This window comes from Anas acuta, chromosome 1 (assembly GCF_963932015.1).
Source record: "Anas acuta chromosome 1, bAnaAcu1.1, whole genome shotgun sequence".
Taxonomy (NCBI): Eukaryota; Metazoa; Chordata; class Aves; order Anseriformes; family Anatidae; genus Anas; species Anas acuta.
The window spans coordinates 70776259-70790565 of NC_088979.1; positions in this window are offsets into that span (position 1 = coordinate 70776259).

The window sequence follows — 14307 nt, forward strand, 5'->3', positions numbered from 1 at the left end:
CAGCGTTGCTCACAGCTCCTGTGTCTGGTGCTGAGAGCAGTGCTGCACTCATGTTGGACAGGGTTTAGGTTCCTCCAAGCAGGCAACCACCGTGGGTGCTTCCTCCCTCCCACAGAAAGCAGCAGAGGTTGGTACTTCAGCCTGCAGCCTGAAAAGCCTCTGAGCTTGTGGAGAGACCTGTGTTTGGGTTATCTGAGGCAGGGCTAGGATTGTCTCACCTGGCCCTGGACGCTTGCACTCCGGATGTCTGCACTAGAGCTAGTCGTTCAAGGCACCTTGAATATAGGCAATGGAGAGAAACAGACATTTATAAGGCTCATTCTCTGAGAGTTTTAACAGCCAGCAAGAATTCCTTTTGCAATATGTATACATTTGTATATATATTAATGAATTCAACATTTTATAAAACTAAACAAATAAAATCCTTCAGAGATATTATGTCCAGTAACAATGACTCACGGTGCATGCTCTGGCAAGGCACCAAGGACTGTGATCTGCCCTAGATGTTAATCCTTTCACACTCAGAACTAACAGGGTAACTCATAATTTTCATTGTAAATGAGTGTTGGGTTTTCTTTTTGGAAAAAAAAAAAAAAAAAAAAAAAAAGTAATTAAAAAGGACAAAACATTCAGGTGATTCCTCAAGCTAGGGCTATTTATTATATTGCTTGACATGCAGAAGCATCCATGAGTTTTATATAAAACACAGTTACAGGACAGAGACTCAAGTTCTTCTTGCCTTGACTCTTCTCACTTTCACATACAAAAACTGAATCAACTGTCAGTCTGTGTCAGCTGCCAGACTCGCTTCTCACCATGGGCCTACAGGTAAACAGGAAGGAGTTTCAGTCTCATAACTTCAAAGCATGCAAAAATATTGAATCAGACATCCTAAAAGCTAATTAAATTTGGTTTGTTTCATAGGCTGCTATTTTTTAATGTCTTCTTTCAGCTCAAACATGGCAGTTTAGAAATAGATCTCCATTGCCACTTTTTGATCCCTAAATCTACAAATATTTCAGATTTTATAACTTTAATTCACTACCTGTGTTAAAGAAGCTTCACCCCCTAAATGAACTTTCTGAAAAAAAAATAATAAATCAGCATTAACTTTTGATAAAAAATACAAAATTTGGTGGTACTGTAGTATTATATGATATAATAGGTATTATTCTTATAATTGTTGTATCAGGGTAATCCATATGATGGGATCCATTTGTCCACTTTCAGATTTCCTGAGAAAGCAATTAAGTGCTAAGAAAGCATTACCCTGAAAACTGATCACGTCTTTCAGAATGATTATGAGTGATGCTTTGGATTTTTATAGGTTGGTTGGTTTCCTCTGGGTGAAGTTATGGCCCTTTGCAAACCCATAGTCAGTTTCTTACTGAGCTCAGTAGGGTCAAGAGTTCATCTTCTGAGTCTTCCCTGGAGCCATCTCAAGCAGTTTATGAATATTTGTGTTCCTTCCTCTGTTGGTATGAATCTGCACTTTAACTACGTTCTCCTGGGAGAATGGGTTGTGATTTTGCTACTGCAAGTCATTTAGGAGTACTCTGGTAATTAAAGATTTTTTTTTTTTCTTAAGTGATGTTAGAAAGCTCCTAATTATAGAGCCACTGCAAAGATCTTCCTCTAGTGTGAATCTGTGCCAGCCTTGAGGGTGACCTGAATGTGCCCCTGGCTCCTGGTGCCTATATGAAGTGGAGTGAGGAGTTACTCAAGGTACTGAGGGCTCTCTGGCCTCAAGACATACCGACAACTTGCACAAAAGCAGAGAAAAAATAAGTGGTCTTGGGGAGCTGCACCAAGGCTAAATGTGGTTATTTATTCCCAGAGGAGCAAATGTGCAGTTACAGGCTAATTCTGTACCTGCTTTGGGACATGCCAATGTGCTGACAGACCCGGCCTGGCAGTCAGCATGAACAGAGGAAGGTCTGGCCATTGGAGCATGCGGCATGATGCTAGCTGTGATACAATAAAAGTAGGAGAGGCAAGCTGTCATTGCACTCTTCCTAAAGGGTTCCTCATCTTGGCTGTAGGTGAGTTAGGAGGCAGAGAGAGGTTGTGCAGGTGGTACGTGTGCGTGGAGGTCTGTGCAACGTGGGACTGTGAACAGAGTGCTGATAGATGGGCAACCATGAGGAAGAAGTCTGTGTGCTGAGAGTGAGGAGATGGGAAGGTGAATCTGTACAGAAAGGAGGAGCAGAGAGGGAAGGGAAGTGAGGGGAGGTGGCAGGAGCAAGGGAAGTTGACAGAACAAGGCCCAGAACCGTGGGAAGGGGACAAGCAGAACAGAGGGGAGGAAAGAGAGACTGCTGATGCCCTTTCTGTATCATAGCAGAAGGGAAAGAAAGCAGAAGATTATTCTGTGAGACTTCTGCTTTGTCGTCCAGCACTAGGAGGTCTGGGCAAGTCTCCAAGACTTAAATACTTTTTTGCATTCTAGGCAGGCAAGACTGACAGGCCACAAAATGTCTCATAGCAAGGTAATCTCTTCACAGGGATGGAGGGAAGGTGGGTGACCAGTCAAGAGAAGGAGGAGAGGCCCTCCCCACAGCCATCCTGGTATCTCCACACACCATAATGCCCACCCACCAGAGCTTGGAACCAGGCTGTAATGCCAGCAGTGACAAGAACAGAATACATTATTCCAGCCCTCATCTTCCAGGTGGAAAATCTCTTTTTTGCCCATGCCATTGAGCTGACTGTGCTATGATGTCCTTACACATCCAGTGAGACTCCAGACCTCAGCTATCCATTTCAGTGCTATCACGCCACAATCTATGGAGCTCTCCAGATAGAAGACAATTATCCTAACTCTCCAGGAAATAAGCAAACAATCTTGGCCCATTTTGTCTAAACCTAGATTCAGCATCCCAATGTGCTATGTATGTGATCAGGTGTGTGACAGGAGATAAAACCCGCCTAACACTTTTGCCTTGCACAAGGAGATATGACCTGTTTCCTTGTCCAACTGCAAGGCTTTCATAGCGTCAAACTGTTTCAGCTGTTGGTTATTCATTCTCCAAACTGCACGTTCATGCAATTCTGCCCAATAGAAAATGAAGGGAAAAAAACTCAAACCCAAAGTGATTCATTTCAGTGCTTTCAATCTGACATTTTTGTTTCAGCATAGGAAATGTTTGTCATAGAAAATGAGTACTGCCTAATTCAGTAACAATAGTAGCAGTGTATGGTCTTTGCTTTGCTTGAAAATGGTGTTGCATTTCTTAGGGGAGGTTTTCAGCTACTGGACCGCAATGTAGTTTGAAGCCATGATCTCTCCAGCTACACCTCCTTCATCTCATCCAGAAATATATCTTGCTTTTTACATTGAGGTGAATGTCCTGGCTACATCCCAGAACTGAACTGTCTCAAGACTTTGAGGCACTCAACGTCTTCTCCTCCAAGCACACTCACACTTGTCCCTTGGTTTCTATGCAAAACTGGAGGCATTCTCCAAATGAAATTCTCCTGCTTGTATTTTTCTTTTAGGTTTTCTTGTGCTGTGTGGAAGGAGAGTGGGAAGAGGTGAGTGAGACATTATTGCAGGAAGAAATGTGAGAAGGGCTGGAGGAGAGAGAGGGAGAGTGATGATAGATGGCAGAGGGGAGTGAACAGTCTGTGGTGTGCAAGGAGGAGGGTAGGGGAAGGAGCGTAGGGGCAAGGAGAAAGATCTCTTTGGCAGGAACACGCATGGGCCATAGCTTGCAAATCAGGAACGACAGAAAAACAAGGCTAAGGACCCAGTCTCATCAGAAGTACTGTGGCATGCATCAAAGCACAAGTTCAGATGCAGAAGTCATCTTTCCTGCTCTGTGTTGTACAATATATTAAACTATCATCTGTGCAAAATGAATCTGCAGCCTGGTGACTGGTAACTGTTCCTGGAAGGGAAGCAATATCTGGACTGAGTAGCACAAGGTGCTTCAGTTTCTTGAAGCTCCTCTTGTGAAGCATCAGACCTCTGCTTCCAGTCCTGTGGCTGCCATCTTACAGGATCCCTGTACCACTGACTACTTAGAAAAAACAATTCTTAAACATAAAGATGTGTTTGGACTGAAGATAAAGTCGTCATCGCCTCAAAATAAAATGTGCACCTCTTTATTTATTGAAAAATCTTTAAATGTTTATCCCTGACCCCAGTATAATGAGGATTTTAAAGTTTTGACTACCTTTTCAACAAATCAGTGTTTTTTGCAGTCTTAAGATTTAAGCTTCTCCCTGCTCTGCTAATGACCTCACAGCATGCATCTGATGCATCTGATGCATGCTGAATCCATGGCCCTGATATGCAGAAACCTCACAATGTCACAGCCACCTACAACAGAGACAGCACACGAAATCTTGGATAAGGTTTCCTCTGACATCTTGGAGACTACGTTTTTGGCCCATGTTTTCTGCCCCTTGTTCCCCTCCCCTTGCCATGGAAAACGCTCTGACTTGTTTAGAAGAGCATCTGGTAAAACCAAATCACAGTGCAGAGCTGGAAACACCAGTTTCTGCTGTAAGAATGTAACATGAACTCTGGGAGAAATTTATCCTTGTGAAAGGTTTTTCTTGCTCCAGCATGACCAGCACAGTTGCCTCTATTGCAGACTGCAGAGAAGTGTATCAGTACGTAAGCTGGCTGTGAATAAAACCACCTGCACAGCACAAACTGGCTACAGCCTTAGCCTGAGTTGACTCAGCTTCAAGAAAACTAATAACTGCATTTGGAATCATTTAGAAAATTATATGTTGCTGACTAATTGCTGGCCTGACTAACCACTACTAGGCAGATTTCAGTTTGATAAACCTGACACTCAGTAAAACTTTAAAAGTGACTTCCTCTTGCTATTATTGCTATTTCAGGGTATCATCCCCATATGTGTCTCTCTTACTTTTTCCTAGCAGTGTAAAGCAGCCACGGAATACACTAAACAGGAAGAGCAACGACAACAAAAAGACAGAAAAAAAGAAAAGGAATCAGAATTTCTTCCTTTGTATTTAATGATTGGATGTGTTTTCCCACCAGTCATATAAAATCCAGTTCTGTTTGTCATTTTTCTTTGTTAAAGACATATTTGAATTGCAGCTTAAGGACTGGACTCAGGACTGAACACCTCAAGTGTTATTTCTGGGGAAGGAGGGCTGGGAGGTGGCAAGATCCAAACCTCAGTCCACTATTTTGCAAGGGCAGCTCTCTCCCAGGCAGAGGCAAGTGGAGTCATCAGAAGCTCAGCTGATTTGGGTTGGAGGAAAATGTTCTCACTGGTTGCCATTCTCCATGCATCAGTTTGAGCTGGGCCCCCTAGATTAGGTGGATGGGATGCTCTCTGATTACACAACCACTTACTCATTTCTCTGAAGCCCTCTCAAAGAATGAGTCAGATCAAGACACAAATATCTATGGTTCTGCAGAAAGTGGTCTGGTGGTCCCTCGACACTCTTGCAGTTGAGGCAATTGAGTGGTGCCCTAGAACTGGACTTTGTCTTGGTCCTTTGCCCCACAGTTCCCAGGAGCTGCCAATAGGGCCACTTCAGCCAAAGTTTTCCCAGATGGGTATGGTACTGGGACTCAGTTTTGGGGAGACACACGGGGACTGATCAACTGAGGTCAATAGTAGAAAAGCTTTAGTCAAAATCTGTGTTACTAGACACATAAAATTTCCAGAAAATCTGTGGTGGTCATTAAGGGAGTTTGGTTTCCCTAGCCGCAAGCAATGCTTGTTTCCTGCCACACCTCAACCAACCCAGACAGTTGACTGACTGGTGGGCAGGCTGGCAGGAAACCAATGCTTCCTGCCTGCTTGCTTCCCAGTTAACCAAGCTGCTGGATATATGAAGGAAGAGCAAATGGAAAAGTCTTTCCTCAAGCTGCCCATCTTCTCAATTCCTTGTGGCCTCAAACTCTACCTCTTGAACAAAACAGGCAAGAAAATGGCCAGCTCCTGAAAATGTTCATACACATGTCTTCTGGAACCAACATATTTGACTTATTGCTCTCTACTACTACCTGAAAGGAAGTTGTGGTGAACTGGGGGTCACCCTCTTCTTGCAGATAATTAGTGATAGGACTAGAGAGAATGGCTTCAAGTTGCACCAGAGGAGGTTTAGGTTGGAAATTAGGTGACGCTTCTCAGAAAGAGTGGTCAGGCACTGAAATGGGTTGCCCAGGGAGGTGGTAGTGTCACTGTTTCTGGGGGTGTTTAAGGCAAGGTTGGACGTGGTGGTTAGGGACATGGTTTAGTGGGTGACAATGGTGGTTGGGGATGGTTGGACCAGATGATCTTGGAGGTCTTTTCCAACCCTAATGATGCTATGATTCTATGACTCTATGACTGTAGTTAAAACTAATAGGGTTTTAATGCTTTTTTTTTTTTTTTTTTTTTTTTTTTTTTTTTAACAATGACACGTTTCAGTTGTGTCCTGTTTGGGAATTTTTTTTTTTTGTTTGTTTGTTTTTTGGTTGGTTGGTTTTTGTTTTTGTCCTTGTGGTGTAGGATGTGACAAATTGGAATCTGTTAAGTAGATGTTTTGGAGTATCCAACATCTCCAGATCACCGTTTACTGAAACATGAGGTTGTAGCTGGCTTTTACAGAGAAGTAGGACTCCTTTAGTTTTCTGCTTCATTCTAACTACATTTTGTATCACATGGTTGCCAGGAAAATACATTCTCCTGTGTCTGGGTGAGCAGATGCTTTCAAATCTTGGCTGCTTCCAAAACACACCCAAAGATGTGTTTATTTCAGTCCTCACCACTATGTGTGATTGGTGTGCAAGAAGGAAGCCTGCCTACTGAGTAAGAAGAGAAATCAAAACCTGAGTTATCAGCTGTCCACAGCCAGTGATCCCACATACCGAGGCGGGGGGGAGTCACACAAGCATTTAAGAAGATTCAGGATTAGGCCCAGAGCTAAGCTTTGGAGGTGAGAGACCTGCTTCCTTCAGTGTAAAAAGTCTGTATTTCAGATGTTATGTAAGATACCCTGCTTGTCTCTTATTTCTCACTGATTACAAACGGATACCAGGAAGGAAGCTCTCCACCCAGTTTCTTAATTTATCATGCACCGTTGCTTAAAGGTGTCACCGCCGCCTCAACAGAAAACTGTTGTTTTCTTTCTTTTTAAGAAAAATAAAAGGGGGAAAATATAGCAGATGATTTTGCTGCTTGTTAATTATTAATTGTATGGCAGTTACAGACAGAAAAGCTTTTGATATTTCCAGCCGCACATTTGCTAAAAAATCCTTTCACCAAGATACAGAAAGATTTGGCATTCTTTCTCACAGAAAGGAAGTTGAGTGAGAGATCAAATGAGATTTGGTGCTGTGCATTTCCAAAGGTCTCGTTATCACAGCCCAAATCAGAAATCTGGATCCTAGTTCTACAACACAAGCGTCAGTCAGCACTCCTAGTCTTGTGATTATTCCTGCAAGACCACCGAATGAAAAAAGTGAGGGTGAAATGCTGTTCCCGGTTCTGTGAAGGCTGGGATCATTTTGTTGCAGCTCCGGGGGGTACTCAATAATTAATTTCCCTTACACATGATTTTATTCCTTAAGTCCACGTTGTTTTTGCTTGCAGAGATGAGCTTGCAAAACCCTCCTGTGCAGAGCAGCGATGGTTCTTTTGGGGGACTTGAGGAACAGTCCCGCTCATGCATGGGCTCTCCCTGAGGCCGGAGCTGCTGTTGGACACCCGTGCAGCACGTCCGGTCTTGCAGCGAGCACCTTGGGGAGGGGAAAGAGGCAAGGAAGGAAGCCGGACAGCTCGGGAGGCCTTTATACGAGTGCCAGGCAGCTGGGGGAGGAGAGCCGCAGCGGGTGCTCACTGGGCCAGGTGTCCTCTCAGCTGTGTGTTTCCAGAGGAGCAGCGGCCCCACATGAAAGCCCGCTGGATCAGGTGCTCCAGCCATGGCAAGCCTTGGGCTCCCATGGGAGCAGTCTTGGGCTCCCATGGGTGCTGCCACAGCCTGCAGGGCTGCTTTCACAGCCAGCTTGCCTCATCAGTGGGGATAGAGCGAGGCTGAGCTGTGAGTAGCCATGCCAGCGCCTGGAGGTCCAGAGCACCAGGCTACTTTTCGGCTGTGCCAAGGTTTACCGTGTTTTTCAGACATAGGAGCCAAAATACGTGATGGGCCGTGCCCATAAACAGCTGACAAAAGCCACAACACTATTAGACAATGTACACATAACGTGCTAACGCCAAATGTACCAACAATGCAAATACTAATTGCAAAGAGGAAACCGAACATACGTAGACAGTTTAAAGCTAATCTGTGGGCCTTCTTGCCATTCAGTTTTTTTAACTGCGGACTCTGTCGACTCATCTGTACTTATCCTTGACCCAGGCAACAATGCACATTGATCTTAGTCCAGATATTCCTTTGCTGCATGACCGAATGCTTATTGTATTGTCTTCTGTCATTTCCTTTAATGGTGCAAACAGGAAAGAAGCTTCTGAAGAATTTATTTAAGCCCAAGTAGTGTGGTAAAGAGCAGGGTGCAGGGCTCCTGCACTGAAGTACATCTTGCTTTTCTAAGGCAGAGCCATTCGTATGATATAACGTTCTGATTCCCCATCAGGTCAGCTTTTTTTTTTTTTTTTTTTTTTTTTTTTTGCTGTCCACACTGAGCTGTTTTTAGTGGCAAAAACTGTCTCCTGAAGAAGTTACAATCATGTTCTGGCAAAGCGCGGCATACACTTTTCTGTGGTTTGTGCAATCTGAGCTCTAAAATAGCAGTCTTTTCAGGTCCCAAATAAAACTGCAATGTGTATCTATTCCGGATTAAGTGTATTTTCAGTTCTGCAATTCTCTCAGGAAGTTCCTGGCATATCTTCATTTCCATTGCATGTCTCAGGAATGCATCTGCAGATCTTCATTTGTGCCTTTTGTTGAAACTCTTTGCAACACAATAATAAAAATGGGATCAAAGCCACAGTGGAGACTGTTTGATGCCAGCGAAAGCCTAGATAACCCCAAACAAACTCTTCAGTTTGGCCCTATAGGCTAACTGGATTACTGTTATCACTATATCATGAATATAGCACACCATAAAAATCTTACAGAAACCCAGTTTGAAAGCACGAGAGCTCTGCTTGGTTTCGCCAAATGAGGGGGGAAGTAAGAACTTTTCAGTCAGAAGTTTTTGAATAGTTGTGATGCCACTGATAGTTGGGGGGAGAAAGCACAAAAAGACCCGTGAGTCACTGTAGCGTCTTTAGGGCAAGAAGCGTTTCTTGAGGAAGACACAGTTTGGGGTAACACCTCTAAGCCAGTTACTGCTTGCCATTTGTGCACTGAAAAGTGAGGTACATTTCCATTAGTGGAAGCCAAAATTTGAAGATGTATCTCAGCAGAGCTGTGCTAAACATCTCACAGGCTTGCAGCATTTGGTGACAAGCCCCAGCTGTCAACAGTGCTGGAGGCTGCTGCTTGCGGCCTAAAATGGAGCACGGCTGGTTTCCGCAGAAGACAGCAGCCACAGGGTGACAGAGAGAGGTGCTTAAGAATGAGGTGCTTATGTTGTGGAGGCAGCAGACAAGACAAAAAAGTAGGGTCGTGTTGTTCAGGTGAAGGGAGAGTTTCACAGGGCAGTCCAAGACAGGGGGCTGCTATGAAGGCCCACTGGTAGATGGGGCCGGTGGGAAGGTGCAGTGCCCAGCATGTGCTCCCTGGCCTGCGAGGTAATGCTGCTGCCATGGATGGGGTTGGTGACCTCTCCTGAAATTGCTCCTTTAGGTAAGAAGGTCTTTTTTAAGAAAGAAGGCTGAATGGGTAAAGAATAAACCTGTTTTATTAAACAAACAAATAAATTAATTAATAATAATAAAATATATGTTTTTAAGCAGCAAGTTATCTGACATACTACCTGAATAATTTTAAGCTTAATTTTAATTTTACCATAATTAATATTTATAACATTAACAGATAACATGAATCATAACTTTACCTGAATAATTTTAAGCTTAATTATATAATTTTAAGAAGCATGTTACCTGAAACCTTTTCATTTCATACATAAATCTTTTTGTTTGTTCATTTCTTTTTGTTATTTTCTGCAGTGTTCCCAGTTGTAATACCAATATGTACATAATGCATAAGGTACATAAGGTGCTCTCTTAGATACTTGGAATACCTGCTCCATTAAATAAAATTGTACATTAATATATGTTTTTATCCCCACTCAATTATTCCTCTCTCTTCTCCCAATTCTTCTCAGTCAGGTTCTTGCTGGCAGGATTCTGGTCACAAATTTTAAATTGCTTAAATTTAGTGGGATTTAAAATTATGCTTTTTTGGGTAAGACATGTTTTCCTAAAAGGGGGTAAAAACTTGCTTACTTATGCAGGAAGGAGGTCCCAGTACCCTTTATCAGAGCACCTCTGGCCAGCACTGCGGCATGCCTTTCTCCTCTCTGTCACACATGCAACCAAAGAGCACGTGGCTTTGCAACCTGCAAAAGTGGTGGAGGGGGAAGAGAGCAGCACCAGCTAGCTCTGAGGTCCTGCTGGGGAAGCACTTGGTCGCTACTAGAATATTTTTGCAGTGCCTCCCTTGCTTTGTGCTGGAGCTGTCATTCTCAAGACCAAAGGTGGACAACCAGCTAATGACCATCTCTGCTCTTTAGACCACCCAGGCTAACATTCAGCTGCTTCTTTCAGGATGGCTCTGCCCTGCTGCCTCCTGTTGCCAGCCCGAAGGTGGGGGTGACTTGCCTGCTGCTCACCACCCCACTGCAGCAAGAGGAGGGGAAGGGTGGGAAGAACTGAGGGGCAGAAGCACACCTTCCTTGAGCAAAAGTGATGAATGTCCTTCCCTTCCTTCCCATGAGTAATGTGGAATTTCTATTTTTTCTCCTGTCCCCCAAAAGGACCCACCCCACACCCCAGGAGATCTGTTTTTACACCTACCACACCTTCTGCAATTGCAAAGTTAGCGAGGTGTGAAGTGCACCTCCAGCCAGAGGAGCGGCCTTGTGAGGGCAGAGGTAACAGTGCCTCCTGGTGACTTCTACAATAACGTGAAGCTCCTGAAGTGAAAAATTAAGATGTTCTCAAGCACTTTAGGGCCACTGCAACTCTCCAACAGGCTGCATGCTGTTACCCACAAATATTACAGGCCTGAGAACAGCAGCCAAATGCCAGCTTGAACCTATTCGCCCTACGCTGAGGTCAATGGAGCAGGTCACTGAGCAGGCTCCCAGTTCTTTCACTGGCAGCAGGTGTGGGAGCAATCACTGCAGTAAAATACACCCAGGTGTGTGAATATGAATCTGAAGACCTTTGGGGGGATGCCCCAGTATATTTGTGTGGCACCGATGAAGATACTGAGAATACAAATAACTATCTCAGTTGAGATGGCCACACTGCTGGACCTCTCTGAGCTGCTACTTCACCTACATGACAGATTCCTTTAAAGAAACCAAAACCAGTGGCAGAGAAACAACAAGCCTATCTGGCTGGCGGTCAGTAAAAATTCAGTCCAAAAGCATCTGCAGCAGCATTTTTCATGGTCTTTACTGAATGATTAAGCACTGAAGAAATGCCTAAGAATCATCTAGCAGGCAAATGAAAAAAGAGCAGATTAAACCAAAACAAAACACACATTCATTTTTGAGAGTTGTTTCCTATTTAGTCCAACCGTATAGTTTTGTGAAAATAAAATACCCCTGCTAGAACTTGAAGGAAACTTTTCTCTGTGCTTGATTTCTTTTCCCCTGGCTGATGTTGAAGTATCTTTAATCTTAAGGCCTTGGTGGGAAATTTAAGGACTTTGAACTCCAGTGGCAACTGGGTTGTAGGTGTATTTCCAAGTGTCTGAGCACCCGTAAGCCTCCACAATATCAAAATATCAAAATATTTTGTACTTGCCCAGCTCCCACAGCATGAACTGATTTCTACCAGTCTTCCTACCCTGGTCCATCTCAGATATAGGGGTTATTATTCGCCTTCCATATTGACTCCCACATAGATAGATAAGGGGCAACCTCACTGTTTATTAAAGTGCAATGACTTGTTTGTAATTTCTGGTTTGAGAAACATAGCCGCAAATGAGAGACACTGAGTTTTTAATGAGTCTGTGGCTGGAAATGATAAGAGATGCTTCCTGTAGGTTTCAGCCTCATGTATTGTTTTTTGTAACAATTGGAAAAAATGAAATGTGTTTTCTAAATCAGCAATTTTATGACACAGTTAGTTTGCGTTCCCTAGCAAGGAACCATTACGGAATACCAAAACTTAGAAAGAATTTGAGAAAACAGGACAAAAATTACCACTAGTGCATCAGTAATTTCATCTCTTTGGGCTACACTGAATGCATTTATATTTAATTCTATTGAAGGCTGATTTTCTTCATCACACACATAGAAGCCTTGATTTACAGCACCTTCCTCCCACGTATGCAGGCATGAACTTTTGTGAGCCTGAAACCCCAAAACCTTACTTCCACATGGAGCAGGATTCTCCTTATCTGCAAACGCCCCTGGCTACCCCACTTTCAAGATCAGCTGTGCTGTCTTTTCCCAACAGCTACAGCTGGCATCAAAAACATCCTTCTGCGCCTGCCAAAACAAGACAATTGCTATCCCAGAGAAGGGAAGGGAAGCAGTGGGAGGGATTGCTGACCCAGCCTCTATTCCAAGAGCTATGAGAGCTTCTCTGTTGTTGTAACTTGCGCCAGGTCAGCTTCAGGAAAATCAAATTTGCTGATTTCAAAATCTTTCTCCTTAACCCCCATCCACCCAGCTTCTTCCCCTTTCCCAGGCTCTGGCTAGGTGCAGTGGAGAATTCTTTCCTGTGAAATGTCTTTTCTAAAGGCTGCAGTGTGTGCACCTCCCTGTGGAACCGATGCAGAACGGAAGCATGCTGTTAGAGTTAGCTGAGGCTGTGACTCGGGAAGCACAAGAGATCCTTTAGCTTAGGGATATGGTTTAGTGGGGACTGTTAGCGTTAGGTCAGAGGTTGGACTCGATGATCTTGAGGTCTCTTCCAACCTAGAAGTTCTGTGATTCTGTGATCCTTAAGGACCTGTCTGGCCTTCACTTTGACTGCCAGAGACAACAGAAAGGAAGGAGCTTTTACCGCGTATAGGGACCTGGGCACATCTTGACCAAATCCTGAACAGAGGCCGGCACTGAGCTACAGCTGCACGGGAGCATTGCCACCCAAAGCTCTTCCCTCAGCCTCCTCCTCCCTGCAGCAGTGACTTGGCTTGACTGAGGCTTGGCTAGTTCTACAAAGCAGTTAGATCAGCAATGAACAATTTCTTAGTCACATCTATGGCTCACAGCTACCTTCACCCTTGTATTTTTAGCTAAAATAGAATTTCCTTTTCATCTTCAGCTACCCTGTTTGGCCAGAAAAGTCTGAGTTTAAAGCTCAAGTGATAATCAACTGCTGCTACAACAGCTTTGTGGTTATGAATCACATTAGCTTTGTAAAAGTTGCCCAACATTGTAGGCTAGAATTGTGTTACTGAAGCAATGTGTTACAAAGCATGGCCAGGAACACAGCTCATCCCATCTCTTATATAGCTGTACTGGAATAAAATGGAATCTTTTTCTATAAGTACCCAGTTAAGAAGATTAGTCTGGACATCTACATTTTAGATGGTTCAGTTTACGTGAGCTGAATCCTACCTTCTGTGAGTTACTGTAGAAAGATGTGTTTAACTTACTGGTATTTTAATTGGTAAAACTCATTACTGCCTTTCTTAAGCAGTAAAGTTTAATATTCTGCATGCAACTTCCCAAAACTGTCCTTAGTGTACTTGTGATATGAAACTAAATTATTTCAGAACAAAGCTGAGATGAAACCTGATAACAGAAGAGTAAAAAGATGTGCCTTCCCTCCCCCCCCCCTTTTTTTTTCATTTCTCCTAAAGAGAGATAACTATTTCATTTCTGTGGGTGTACAGGTTAGAACGGCTGAAAACATGAGCACAAGTTAGTGGTAATTGCAGCAGCTGATTCTCTAGCAGATAAGTGTGGGATATTCTTAGCTATACATGTGAATCTTTCAAATTAAATGTGGCAGAAATACAGCATCAATAAGGTAACACAGAGCCAAAAAGAAACATTTTATTTTTATCCCTTAATTAGTTGAATTTACTACTGTCAGTCCCAAGCATCTAGAAATCCTAAATGGGACAAACACTAAGAGATTGTTTTTTGTTATTGTTATTTCTTAAGTACTTTCTGTATTTAGTCATTCACTAGGACTTAACTTTTTTTCTGCAACTGTGAGGATGAGAAACTTTTTCTTAAGAGGAAAAAATAAAAAAAAAAGGAAGTAGAATGTTGAAATTGTAATTAAAAGG